Below are 12,205 nucleotides of genomic sequence, written 5' to 3' on the forward strand. Positions count from 1 at the left end.
ATAAACGCCCAAGTTAAATTACTCAGTGCGTAAAGATATTTAGGAATATCGAACGACGATGCTAGCGAACGGTTTGTTCTGTTAGATTAAGCATGAAAAGCAACTTTTATAAATAAAATAAAATCCATTAAATAATAGAACGATATATATATATATATATATATATATATATATATATATATATATATATATATATATATACTCACGGGTTTATTTTGATAAGCACGAACTGACGAGAGAGAGAGCGTAGCAGCTTCGTTTATTTTTCCTGGCGATCGTCTCGTGCATTCACATGCCTCGTCCCAGCCCGGTTGGCACCTACCTTGCTCTGTCTTTACGTCCGCTGTGGTTTTGGTCATCTAGGGGAGAAGAGTTTTCGTAACGCAACGGAGCCCACGTTTTTAACAAGTCCACCGCGCAGGGGAGTCAGAAGGGAGCACGTGGCTCTGCCCCTGCCACGCCGGGTCTTTTCATTTCCCTGTGCACGCGCAGGTGTGCCGCTGTCGGCCATGCTGCGCCGTCCCATCCTGCCTCCACGTCAGTGCTATAGCGTGTACGTCATTTCCCTCCCTCGCGCTGCTTCCTCGTCTCTCCTTTTTTTGCTGCTGTGGTGGATGCGCCATCCCCCAACTCGCCCTGCCTCTGCTTCTTGATTACGCCTGTCTGCTGCCATCGTGCTTAAGCCGAAGACCGAGCTACTCTGCCTCCCTCGCCCTCCCTCTACATGTCCGCGACCACCATTGCCCGACCCTACGGAGCTCCTTGCTCCGTGCTGCCTCGTGCTGGTCCTCGTCGTGGCAGCGCCCGCGTGGCCTCGGTCCTCTCCCTGCGCCCCTCCTTTTCCTCTCCGCTACCTCTCCCGCGTGCGTGCCCTTCGGGCCGCTGCTGGCCATGCCGATTATCCCTCCAAACCAAGGCTGTAGTCACCAATGCCCCCTCCTCGGTTCCTACCCGCTGCTCTGCAGCACGCCATGGCCGCATCCGCCTCCCTGCTCCTCCGCTCCTCTTCCTCCCCACAGCACCTCCCCGCGCACGCTCTGCCGCGTCAAGTCGTCCGGTCGCCATCATCCGTGCCGACACCACCCCAGCCGGGGGCGCGCCAGGTCCGCCCGGTGTCGAGGGGACTGCCGCTACACCAAGTCGCCCCGCTGTCGTCGGCGCGGCTCCGCCTCGCCTCGCCGCACCTCCCCGCGGTCAGGCCGTTGGGCGCTGTCCCCGGTGCGGCGTGGCCACCATCGTTGCCTCCCCTGCCACGGCCGTGTATGGCTATCGTGTTGAGCTCCTCTGTCGCCGCATCGTCCCGTCGTCCCCGCCTAGCCGGCGTCGTCGCAGCTAGCGTGCTCACCACATCGTCTCACGCTGGCTTGCTGCCTGGAGCCAGCTCGGGTCTTGTCGCGGCCAGCCGAGACCGTGTGGGTCTTCGTGCAGCTCGCCGGCGGGTTGTCCATGCCGTCGTACCTTCTCTAGCCTTAAGCGCCGTTGCCGCCGCCGGCGGCCGATGCCTCCGATCCGTGCTCTATTTTAAGGTAGAAAAAGGACTCAAGCGCTAATAAAATGTTTTACCATGTTCATTTTGCAAAAGCGGTAGACTCGTAGATTCATGAAAAGGGGCTTAGTTAATTTCAAGACAACCCAGGGGCCTTCTCGCAAAGTAGTACCACCACCACTGGGTTTCCCCCGTGGGTTGGCTTGTTGGGCTGCGGCCGCTGTGGCCTGCCAGCTGCTTGGGTCGTCCGCGTCGTTGCGGCGTTGCCGCCTAGGCCACCGGCCACGCGCCCTGTTTGGGCCTGCCTTGCGTCGCTGGGCCACGCGCGCGCTGTGCACCTACTGGCCGAACCAGCTCGCCCGTCGTGGGCCTCGCTGAGGCCGCTCCCACCGCTGGGCCGAAGAGGTGGTCGTTGGCCCCTTTGGCTTTCTAAAACATTTAGCTAATTTAGTTTCTGAAATAAATTTGTAAAATCAAAATAAAATTGTGTATGTGTCCAAAAATGATGAAATTAATTTTGTTAGTCTCCTAAAATCATGATCTACATGTTAGTATATTTTATTTATATAGTGTGATAATATTCTTGGAAGTGATATAATTAATTTAAGGTACTTAATATTGTAAAAATATAAAGTTGTAGGAATTATTGTGATAAATTGGTAATAGTGTTGAATCTAAAAATTTTACAGTAGGCTCCTAGCAATATTAGGTACTCACTATAATTTTTGTAGCTCTAGAATAATTAGTTTGCTAAATAGATAATGATGCCCTATTCTGAATAAAGATTAAATGGATAGAATGGGATAAAGAAACAACTTGGGTTTGTATAACTAAAATAATTATTGAGAAGTAACGCCTTATTCGACAACATGGATACGTAGACCACCGTTAGAGCTATCTCGTTAGCTTGTGAGGCGTGATCAAATTTCTAAGCGTTTCGGCTGTCTTTGGTTATTTACATCTATGCATTTGCATCAATGCATATCATATAGGTACGATGATGGATCAACGGATCAATTGAAGGATGATTGGAAATCCGAAGATGGTGTAATGGTATTCTCTCCAGGAGATGATGCAATGGGCTTTCTATTCAGTTGATGATGGATGATCTAAAGATACAGATACTAACTTTTTAATATATCTTACCCAGGCAAGCCCTGGTGCATAACCCCTACTTTTCTATAATTTAAATTATAATTATGCATTAAGTTTTAAGGAGTTGAATAAAACCCACTTGCATATATATATATATATTATCATATGAGTCTTACTAGTATGACAGGATCGTGTAGAATGCTATGCTACAAGACTCCGGTAGAAGTCGGGTGATTGCCTGTCACTCACGAGATATAGAGAAATATATTACTGTATTATTATCACTTGGAAAATATAAATGGTGGGAAAGGAAAATGGTGACCGGGTAGGGATATAGTTTGGGTATTGGTGGGTGTAAGAGGTCGTGTCGCCGTGGACGCGGGGCATAGCCTGGTTACATTGCTTTCTCTATCTGTGTCAGTTAAGGACCGGTCATTGCATAAGCCATCGAAGCAAGTCACAGACTTATTATCCCGAGCACCTACTTGGGTATAGGCGCTTGGAAGACCTGTTGCTCTTTTATCGTAGATCCGGCTCTTTCTGGACTGACTGTCAGGGTGGTTTATGGGTTAGGAGGTCCTTACACCGCACTGAGTCCAGGACTCAGGGGCGGAGGCTTAGAGTCCTAGTTTGGACAAGGACCTAGACACCTAGGATAGGAGGGTGATGGGTTGGTCCTGCTTGTGCTTTGGGTATAAGTGGTGCGTGTGTTTTCGGGGTATCTAGCTTGGGGCATTGATTCGCGAATCGCCGGGCAATCCAGAACGGCTTATTTTGTGCCTAGCACCGTAGTAAGAACTGAAAGATGAAAGATGGAAGATGGAAAAAGGAAATCTGATTGCGTACCACCTGCTTGAAAGTAGCATAGGTGCTTACATAGAATGGTTAGTTAATGAACCAATATGGCTATTAATAAAAATCGAATATAAGGATGCACTTTTAGTAATACTTCTGCAGATGCAATAAACCCACAAGCCAGATAGCCTTGCATATCCTTGGAGTCTTTTCTTTTCTCCTGTCAGGTAAGTCTTGCTGAGTACAATTGAGTACTCAGGGTTTTATTCCCCCTGTTGCAGGTAACAGGTGGATGCTTGAGCTGACCCTTGTGTGTGGATTCCTCCTGGTGGGCTCAGAGAGGATTTTCTTATGCTGCGATCGTAGTTTTTATTTATAACTCTCACCAAATGTTTTATAAAGGAAAGTTTTATAATTTGTTGTCATAGTTTACATATCAATGCTTCATCATGGCATGAATAGATAATTATTTCCGCTGTAATTTTGATCACATGTTTATATTCCGCTGTTACATTAAATTATTCATAACTCTAATAATATGATTATATTCCGCTATTATAATAATAAATATTATACTCTGATATTGTATTAAAAGTGATGTAATAAATGGTTAAGAATGATGCAAGCTTTATTCTTTCATTTGTGATCCTGATGAAAAATGTGGATTTTTGAGTTCTCCCATGGGGTGTGCCCGATGGGACCATGTAATTTGGTGTTCTCTCTTGAGTGCTTAGTGTCTAATAGAAGACAAGCACTCCTAGGAGGCATTAGGTTAGGCGGTTCTACCACAAGTGGTATCAGAGTATAAATGAGAAAATAAAGCTTCGAAAACCTTTTTAAAAATAAAAATTGACAATAAATTCTTTCAAAGAATATGACGTTTTTATTGCGAAGTTATATAAGTAGCCCTATTACTATGGTTATGTGTCCAAGATAGATGGCACTCTACTGACTTAGGTAGGCTTAATCAAGTTTTCTGCAGGTACACTGACTCGAGCATAGTCCGATAGTATCGACTAGTTACAGGGAGAGAATGATGTGCCAAAAATCTAAGAACGGTTGCCCTATAAGTTGGTAATAGTGGAAGGACGTATAGGACGTGCATTCATGCATATCCTAGTTGTGCATTGTAGTTCGTATTATTTGTAGATACGACATCCTTAGGTGCCACGCGTGTCGTATTGTGCACTACTGACTCGTTCCTGTTCTAGAGTTAGGTCTGCACCGTGGCTTTATGCTCCGCGTTCGCCCATGGTTCACGCCTGTCGTGACCCACGTTTCATGCGTACTCTTTTCTGTGCTCTTGTCGGGCACCTGCCCTACAGTCATACCAGTCAGTAATGGCCTCGGACCTCGCTCGCCTTGAACGCATGAAAATTTTGGTCGATTCATTTATAGTGACCCCACGCAGGAACCCCGGTGGACCGCTTTAGAACGCTCTGCCTTTATAAGCAGAGCCTGGCTTAGCCATTGGTACCACCACTTAGCGCACTTTAGCTAGTCTAGCTTTTCCTTTGAGCAATCTTTTCGCTCAGCCTTCTTCACCACCACCGCCAGAAATGGTAGGAGCCTGGGTTAGTAGTTACTGCATGAACGTTGAGGGTTTTCCCATAATCTTGCATGCCACCCTGCAAAAGCTTGGAGTCAAAAATCATCCTGAGTATGAGGGTCATGAGTATGAGGAGCATGACACCGAGCGGTGTGAGGTTACCGTCTACATCGTGAAGAGTGAGGAGTTCCCCGACCTCACTAGAGCCTGGAGTGTGACCGCAACTGGGTTTAGCTTCATCGACACCTACCAGGTTGTGGCCCATAAAACCTTGTGGTACCTCTGCCAGATCTATGAAGAGCCCATTGCCCGTACCCCCATGAGGTTCTTTCCACCTTTGGACAGGAATCAGTGGGCATGGAGGGCTCGCATGGAGGCCTTGTAAGGGTGGGATGCGCAAGAAGATAGTCCTATCGTGGTGCACTTGACCACGTACCTGCTTGCTCTAGAGGAGCAGTATGACTAGCAAGCCTTGGAACTGAGGATCTATCTCCGTCGAGCCGATGAAGCCGAGATCTTCACCCGAATGCTCCAGGTGTAGCTCGCCGAAGCGCATGCCAGTGCTACAACCATGGAGAGTCGGGAGATCGCCATGTCGAAAGCTCTGAAGGAGGTTGAAGATCAGCATGTCCATCAGCTGTGGGAGGCCTATATTGTCACCAGGGCCAGGCGGAGGACGCTGGTTGCAGAACGGTAGGATCCCTTGATTTTGGAGGGAATCCCTGTCCATCCGCCAGAAAGAAGGAGAACCAGTGTTGTAGTGCCGCTAGCACCTCCACCCTCGGAAGTGTTAGAAGTAGAGCCCTTGGTTCTCTCACTCAGAAATTGCCACGAGAAGATGCAGACCCATAGCCAGGGCGGTGGAAGAATCCACCATGCCTAGGAAGGAAGATGCGTGGTCTAGAGTAGATTAGTTGCCTTGGGATGCTATACCCATAGTAGTATTGCTTTTTCATCGCTGTCCTCTGGTATTGTACTCTTGCCATTGTTTTTCATCCGTAGTTGTTGAGATCGTCCGATCGTAGGTGAATGATGTGTCATGAATGGGAGACTAGATGCATGTATGATGTACATGTATAAGACCGTTGGAACATGCATTTTATTTATTTCACCGTGTTTATTGCGTTCATCTACCTTAAGTTTCGTTAGACGTGATTAGGGTTTTTAAGGGTGATATTAAGCGGGTTACAAGAGAAGTTGCCATTCATATATCCGCAAACCAGTCATGATTGGAGGATATAGGACACTGTATCGACTAATTATGGATGTCCCAGCAGAATACTTGAATCTCTTTAAATCAAATCCGTTGTTGGATTTGAATTCCTTGTCCCTTGTTGAGAAGGGAACCCTTGTTGTTTGAATCTTCCCTTGCATTACTCCTCTCACTTTGTGGTCTATGACCCCACCGCCTTCATGACGTGTAAGTTAGTAGTAGTTGCCTAGTTAATAGCTTATGGTGACGCTGCTCAGCATGCGCTGGTATCAAGGTTGTTAACCAAGTACCTTTACCAAGTTACACCGTCGTACCGTTTTTGCTAAAAAATATTCTCCTTGAAAATATTCAGGTGTTCAAATGAGAAATCCACAATAGGTTGATGACATAGTGTTCTCTCAAGGTAAACAAGAGGAGGTGGTTTTGGAAGAAGCATGTATGTTGTGATCTCAGTTCATACAACGGTTGGTACACATTGTGGTCAAGGAAGGGAAAGCAAAAGAAGAGTAGTAGGGAGAAGTTAGCCTCGGGTAGTTGGGAGTGGTTGTAAAAGCCTAAGTGGACGTCATGTCCCAAGCCTTGTGTTTAGTTGACCGCACTACACATGCTGGGTTATTCGCTGCGTGCCTTGCGAACGCCGTCGGTGTTAGGTCCATTCTCGTGTGGCCATGGCATCGTGTCGCACTCGTCGTCCTTGTGCACTGTGCGCTTTTCCTTTTCATGGCATCCGGCCGGCTCTCGACTCCCATGCCCCGTCCCCCGTACCAGACCCCCCCCCCACTTCCCCTCCCTTCTTCTTCTATTGTGGGCATGACCGCCCGCACGCCTCCCTCGCCGAGCGCACCCTCTTATCTCCTCTCCTTTATTTCCCATCCGCTCGCTTGTGCAGGGAGCGCACCATGGCCGTGTCTATTTCCACTGCATGAACCATTTGTGTATCCCATCCCTGCCGCATCCGCTTTTGGTGTGTTGCGCCCACCTCCGTTCACCGCTATAAAATACCCTTGGTCCTTGCTCTTCTTCTTCATCTCCATTTCCCTCACATTCGAAGCAGAGCTACGAAATCTAGTCAACATTGTGAAGCTAGGTTCGTCAGTTTGAGGTGATGGTGTAATTTGAGAAGAAGAAGGATCTGGTTTCGCCGTCGAAGTTCAAGTTCCCTTTGGTTAGTTGGTCTTAGGGTTCACGATGTTTGATTTCTCTATCGACAGTTTTTGGATCTGTTGGACCTACACCATGATTTGGATAATCATCTTCCTGCTGTTTCTCCATTGCCCTCGTCTATCTTGATTTCTAGATTAAGTCTTGGTTGTATTAGGTTGCTCTTGACTATGTATCCCTAAATCCCTGAGTGTTGTAGTATTTGAGGTCGTGTAATCTTTTGTGTAATCCTTGATCTGCGAAATGTCACCGCGTTTCCCCTCTTCTGGTTCTTGCTTCGAATCTCGGGATGAGATTCTTTTTAAGGGGAGTTAGTTGTAACACCCCTGGTTTTACGAGCTTGTTTAGCACCACGATTTAGGCCTAAGTAAATTTTTCAAAACGAGTTTCTTGGAATTTTTTATTTAAAATGTACTTGATGCGATAAGCGAATCCTGTGTGACTTAGTTTTGTGGACTCAAATAAACGCCCAAGTTAAATTACTCAGTGCGTAAAGATATTTAGGAATACCGAACGACGATGCTAGCGAACGGTTTGTTCTGTTAGATTAAGCATGAAAAGCAACTTTTATAAATAAAATAAAATCCATTGTTGATGCCAAAGTGATCTGCAAACACAAAGGGCTAATACCCGAATCGATATCCAAAGCGTGCCAGTCGATTTGACCTGCTAATCGACAAGGATGAAGAAACGAACACTTTGGTCCTGACAACAGCGATACGCCCGGAAGTCACGGCCAAGAGGTGCTCACGCGGAACTCGAGAATCGCCGAAGATCGCACTGAAGCGATGCAGCTCGCCGAATCAATGAGAACTCGTAAAAAGGGAAATATGCAAATTGACGAAGTCGCCGAAAAGTAGATGCAAATAGGAGTAAAAGTTGGTTTTGATATTGATTGATATCTTCTATTACATTGCCCCTTACTCCATATTTATACCCTGATCTAAAGAGACACAACCAAACACAACTAGGACATCAATCCCATATCTAAGGAAACACGTGACTCTTACACGAATCATAACCTAACAAATACAGAAAAGGAAATCAACTCCTATCTATTTCCCTGTCCGCCTCAATTACGATGGAAATCTCACTGTCCTCCTTCCCATCGGCATACTCCCTATTTCATCGGCAGTAGGCTTCAAGTCTTCCTTCATCGGCATACTCCCTGTTTCATCGGCAGTAGTCTTCAAGTCTTCCTTCATCGGCATACTCCCTGTTTCATCGGCAGTAATCTTCCAACCTCATCGGCAACGCCCGAGTCTAAATCAACCTTTCCATCGACCATCACCAGCTATCGGCAACTATTTTTACAAACCGGCTTTCATTGGCTATCAAAGTATTCAATAACTTTCCCCTTGCCGATTAGTCCACTCCGATTATTTTGACATGTGCAAAAAACGGTGTCAACACATGCCCCCCAATTTCGGAGTATAAAACCATTAATGTTCCAAAATTTACTCCAGATAACGCTTGCCTTCGCCCAATTACCGTAACTCATTCTCCAAGCCAAAACTTGATTCGTTATCAAATCCAATCAAATCTAATCTTGATTCACGCACTTCAGTAAATATCGCACAATCGCCAACCACTCTTACCTTGATTATGATTGAGATACCAAAACAATAACCCATCGGCAAGATCTTAACATGATAATGCTGCCATTTTCAGAATTAAAATATCATGTATCGATATCCCTTCCAAGTCATGATTACTTGTTATCAACTCATCTGTACAATCCCCTGATTATCGCGCGAATAGTTACCATATCCCTCTGCACCGCCTTGACCTATATGCGCGCGTCATAGAGATAAGTCCAAAATACCCTTATTCCGGGCGGCTTATAAATAGATTTCTCCGGAACCCTCATTTTCTATCTTCAGCCTCCAATCCTTGGCATTCTCTCTCTCCGGCGGCGACTCCGACGAACAACCGCGCGACCTCAACCAACAAGAACCCTTCTCCGGTGCTAACTTCAAGTTCCCGGCTCGTATCTCCACCTTCCTCAAGACAATGGCCATCAACTTCGACGTCCCCGCGGTTCGCTCCACTTCCATTACCTTTTACTTTGATCTTTTTACAAATTTATTCAGTTGGTGATTTTTCCTTTCTTCTGTCTTCTGGATTCCATAACCTTAGGAACTGCGCAACAAATTAATTATCCCAACCGATCAGCCACACGTCCAATGCCTTGGACCAATGGGCAACCCAGATCCAACCGATCTGATCAACGCAGAGGTTAACAGAATCCCCTTTAGAGCCCAAAATTTCTCTCTGAACTTGTGGAAAGACACATTCCGATCTTGGCCCAAAACCACCAAAGGGTGGAAAGATTGGTATTTGAGGGTTAATAGATCGATGCAAGTATACTGGGCAGAACGAAGATTAGACCAATGTATCAGGCTCTCTATTGCCGATATGCAGAAAAATGAATCAATGATAATTGCAGCTGCTTATTTCTGGTCAGATACGACCAATACTTTTATGTTTGGACATGGCCCAGCTACCCCTACCCTTGCCGATGTCCACATGCTTACTGGCTTGGACATCTCAACTGCCGATGAAGGCTCCATCTACGGTAGAAAGCCTGAATATAGAGTGAATACCCGTAACATCGGCGGTTGGACAGGATATATTCAAGAATACCAGAAAACCGGGACACCTAGCCAGAGGGAACATGCCACATTCCTGAATATGTGGTTAGAAAAATTTATCTTCTGTGGTCGATCAGTAGGACCAACCAACGCCTTCCTCCCTGCAGCTGAACTTCTGGCTAATGGCGTAAGGTTTCCTCTTGGCCGATACCTTCTGAGCTCCACTTATCATCTTCTTCACCAAGTGTCTTAGAAACTTCTGCTTGGCGAACCCATCGGCAACTTGGGAGGCCCGTGGTGGTTTATCAACATGTGGCTGAATGCCCATATGCACAAACGTTTGCAATGGGACTTTTTTGCTCAACAATTCCCACGAGAAATTGCTGAAGATTATGTGCTCGGGGATGATGAATCGGCAACACGCTCACCCCTCAATTTTGGTGAAGCCATAATTGTCCTTCCTGGAACAGAAGCCAACGAAGACCAAATCGGCAGATTTTTTCAAAGCTTTTATAATGGTCTTTCTCGTGATCATAGGGCCTGGGTGCCTTATATCGACGAAGAAAACAGATTCCCCCTTCTTTTCAACTTTGCCGATGACACTCTGAATCAAGATAATGAGCTCATGATGGCTATCATCACTCCCAGGGCAATTCCAGTAAACACATTCGGCAGCGGGAAAAACACCAACATTTCATATGAATTTTACAACCCATCGGCAGTATCCCGCCAATTGGCTTTTGGGCAACTGCCAATCAAACTCTGCTTTGCCGATGTGATCAAACCCAGGGAAACAATCACCTGCGGAACAGACTGGAATAAGGTAGTACAACTTTCTCCTGATGCCGATACTACAGATGTTGATATATCCACCTGGACACCAATATCTTTCATCACCGAGTCATACAAGCAATGGTGGCGAGAGTGGAAAGAGCAATTGTTCGCGACTTCTGCTCACACATATCGGCACATGATCGACCCTGAATATGCCATCCCTGACAACGCGGTAAGTTTCCTTTAACTCCCTTCTGCTTTTCCCTTCATTTATCAGTAACTGATTCCCTTGTAACAGGTTAACAACCCAGCACCATCGGTGAGCAAAAGTGGGAAACCCTTCAACCTCCGGCCTGTTTCCCCAACATCGCCGATCGGCTACAACGCTCCCACCTTAGCCGCTTTGACCCACCAGAAGATTCGTACCAAGACCATCACTTCTAAGTCCAAATTGGCTACATCCAGGGCTACCCCATTGGCCGCTGCTACAACCTTGGTCAAAGCCTTTAAGGTAACAACCTTGTTTATTTTCACTTATGCCGATCACAAACTATATTAACCTTAATCATCAGGGGGTAAGAGCTGCTACGGGATCGTCATCGGCAATTCCGCCGATATCAAGCACCACTCCTTCAGAGGTAGCTTCTCGACTTTACATTTTATCTGTTAAATATCATATCTTACACTTGTTTTGCAGCAACAATTGGGTACATCGGCAAACGTACCAGATGCCCAAGCTTCACAACCAACAAGTGTCGATGCCCCCCAGCCAATCGTTGCCGATGTCCAAGCAAAGCGCAAAGCTTCAACAGATACTGAAGCACAGCCAAAACGACAAAGGTCTATGCCGATCCCTACATCTGCCCCAATGTCATCGGTCATCATACCTCAAGAGCCCACCACCGATGAAGTCACAGAGGATATCCCATCGGCAAGCTCAGCCGATCCACACGACATACTCCAGGTTGCTTCCTCCAGTCAAGCACAGGAAATTGCCTTGAAACAGGTAAACCGATCAACCTATCTGATTTTACAATACTCATACTTACCCCTGATTGATCTCCTTGTCTTTCTCTCAGGAACAAGATTCCCCGAACAGCCTATTTTCCTTTGCCATTGACATTTCTGACGACGATGGAGAGGAAACAAGTTCTTCCCTTGCACTGGGAACAATATCGGCAGAGACTAAATCCAAGTTGGAAACCCTCCTGAACTTGCTACAGCAAGGTACCGCCCAACTGGTAGATGACTCGGACCCCGCAAAGGCAATTTTCAAGACAATTCGTGGCCAGGTCCCTGCCGATGTTGAAGAAATACTCTTCCCAGCAGCTCACTTAGAAAGCCGTCAACTGCAATATCAACGGGCTGCTCAGCGCATTGCCGATAGAGCAGCTCAAGCTCAACTTAAAGAAGAGATGCTACAACTGAAACAAATCGCTGATGAGAAGCACAAGGGCATCGTCAACTTGCAGACTTCGGGTGCTGCACTTAAGCAGAAAATCTTGGATCTATCGGCAAGGAAGGCAGCTCTATTGGCC

General features: G+C 46.4%; 1 long non-coding RNA gene across 1 annotated transcript; it reads left to right on the forward strand.

Annotated features, from left to right (window-relative positions):
* The first annotated feature begins 11,159 nt into the window (after positions 1–11,159).
* On the forward strand, positions 11,160–11,928 carry LOC136542750 (uncharacterized). Its single transcript, XR_010780769.1, has 3 exons — positions 11,160–11,305; positions 11,365–11,673; positions 11,747–11,928. It is a non-coding gene; the product is annotated as an uncharacterized lncRNA (long non-coding RNA).
* Positions 11,929–12,205: the final 277 nt, after the last annotated feature.

Source organism: Miscanthus floridulus, chromosome 3 (genome assembly GCF_019320115.1).
Source record: "Miscanthus floridulus cultivar M001 chromosome 3, ASM1932011v1, whole genome shotgun sequence".
NCBI classification, from domain to species: Eukaryota; Viridiplantae; Streptophyta; class Magnoliopsida; order Poales; family Poaceae; genus Miscanthus; species Miscanthus floridulus.